This window comes from Rhipicephalus sanguineus, chromosome 11 (genome assembly GCF_013339695.2).
Source record: "Rhipicephalus sanguineus isolate Rsan-2018 chromosome 11, BIME_Rsan_1.4, whole genome shotgun sequence".
NCBI classification, from domain to species: domain Eukaryota; kingdom Metazoa; phylum Arthropoda; class Arachnida; order Ixodida; family Ixodidae; genus Rhipicephalus; species Rhipicephalus sanguineus.
Genome location: NC_051186.1, coordinates 112221063 through 112223122, shown reverse-complemented (window position 1 = coordinate 112223122; position 2060 = coordinate 112221063).

The following is a 2060-nucleotide window of genomic DNA, read 5'->3' as shown; positions in this document are numbered from 1 at the left end:
TACAAAAATAAATGCACGAAGTGGTGTCAAGTAGAAACACTGAGGGAGAAAAGTCACTTTTAATCCAGTCAGTATCATTGACAACAAATGGCATGACCTTTTTGAGTCTGCATGTTTAGACATTTTCGAAGGGACAACGTTTGGGCGTGTCGGTTGTTCATCGTTCTTCATAAACCATAGCACAATAAAGAACACAGGACAAGAAAGAGACCATGTCAAGCGTTTAGACATTCTGTCTTTCATGTGCAGTCTCTTATCATCGAGGAAAACAGAAGTTGCCCGGCAGTCCTGTGAACACACCAAGAAATCACCATTTACACAATCTCATTACTTTCGTGATACGTTGAATGCTCTATTCCTCGATTCTCTTTTTTGATGTCTAAGAGGATTTCAGCAAGACCACCTTACTGCAAAACAATTTCCTGTTTATAGTGATTTTAATTGTTCTTCATGGTCTTTCCTTGTCTCTAAGCAGACTATGACAGCATCTACTATATAGAAATTCCTGTTTTTATTTATTTGCTTAGTGTTCATTAATTCTTGTCACAGTGGTAGGGCATACAGCAACGTATCGTTCATGTGCTTATTGAGGACAGACGTTTGCAAGCGCACACAGGGGCTGACCATCTGCCACTACATTTGACTTAAGGAGTGCACTGTTGTGTATTAGATTGCAGATAAAAATATGCACGAGGTTGCTCAAGCTGCCCCGAGAGCGAGGACCGGTGACAGTTTGCGTCGGCTGCCTCTGGTGACGAATTCGCCTTTCTGGACGCGGCAGGCTTTCACGTGTGGTGGTTAAGTCTTCTGTGTACGAATCTACTCGCACTGTCCCGGACAATAAACATTCAGTTGAAGTTAGCACGCGTCCCGTTGCGTCTTCCTGGTTCGTGTCTAATAGCAATACTGACACCTTCCCATGCAATCAGTGCGAGCCCCAAAACGTGCTTACGTGGAGCGAGACGTGTCTGTCACCGTGTGGAACGGCTGCCCAGATGCCCTCGTCCGTCGGCTGGAGCCGGACGCGCTATCCTCAAAGGTCAGCCACGAACCACTCGGCGCGCCAGATGTGGGCGTCGAGCTAGACACGGAGCCGCCGTCGCCAGGCATACTCGGCCAGCAGGTCGTGTCGCCAACGGCAGGGCTTGCGACTCGGTCGCTTGCTCTTCGGTGGGTCGGGCTGCAGAGGGCCAATCGGACAACGGGATCTTCAACAATGCTTCCTAAATAAAAACACTGCACCGTTTCTTTCGCGATATAAACCACAAGCCCAGTACCATTTTGAATTAATAACAGTACGGTACAGTGATAAAAGTGGTCAGAAAGTCTGCACAGGCTATAAAAACCCTGGCCAGTACTGAAAGAAAGGAATTGTGAAGGCTCGTTTCTTTGTCTGACACAACCTTAACGAATGTGACCCAGCAGATAATGAAGCCAAGGAAGGTATAGGGGACGTTAATTGTACCGTTTTAAGTGTATTGTAGTAACTGCAATATAGACGTGAAGAAAGTAAAGTCGACGAAAAGATTACTTGCCGCCGGCAGAGACTGACTGTGCAACCTTCGGCGCTCACTAACACTCCCAGATTTCGCATGCGCATAAGTACCGTGTGAAGTGGATGAGGTCACGACCACCGCCGTGGCCAGTGCTTGTATCTGATCCCACTGACCAAGCTTTGCAACGGCTGCAGTGATGTGATGCATGGTAGGGTTTGCCTTCTAGTACAGCTCCTTAAATGGATGATGAAACGAAAGCTCATGTGGTGCAACAGACCACGTGGGACCGACAGCAATGCGATTGAGCAAAGCCATTTTGGCACAGCTTCTGGAGCAACTAAAATCTCACCTTGGAGCGGGATAGCAACCTTTTGGAGCAGTTACTTGCCACACATTTTCTGTGGTAGGGGGGTTCGAGTCGAGGCGGCCGAGGAGGCAGGCCAAAACCGGAGGGCCACGGAGTAGACGCGTGATCCGAGTCCCCAGCAGAAGTGCCCCAGTTTATTACAAATGTGCCCTTTTGTGTTGCGTACCAGAGGGCACCCCGTAGCCTACTTGGCTAGA